Genomic DNA, 487 nt, shown 5'->3' on the forward strand with positions numbered 1-487 from the left:
CCCCAGCTCCTGCTCTCTCTCACTCTCAAGTAAATAAATAAAATTTTAAAAAAGCGTAATGATGTACTCTATGTTAGCTAATTGAATTTAAATTAAAAAAAAAAAAGGTTTGCTAATTTTTGGTGTGTCCATTCACTGGAACGCTAGCCATTGGTAAACCAAAAAAGAAAGTAAGTTTCATACATAAGTGTTTGCAACAGTGATGTTCACCAGGTATTAACCAGTCAGGTCACCGTTATAGTGGTGTGTACATGGGGTCACATGTTCTTGCAAACACCTTCCTCCACTCCACACACTTACATACCACATAGCACACGTGTAGATTGTACTGTATTTTAAGCAAAACAATAATGAAGAGAAAAGTCTAAAAGCCTCTAGAAATCAGAGACGGGTCCCTGCATGGCTCAGTCAGTTGAGCATCCAACTCTTGACTTCGGCTCAGCTCATGATCCCAGGGTCCTGGGCGACCACTCTGTGCTCAGCGGGG

This window comes from Neomonachus schauinslandi, chromosome 4, assembly GCF_002201575.2.
Source record: "Neomonachus schauinslandi chromosome 4, ASM220157v2, whole genome shotgun sequence".
NCBI classification, from domain to species: Eukaryota; Metazoa; Chordata; class Mammalia; order Carnivora; family Phocidae; genus Neomonachus; species Neomonachus schauinslandi.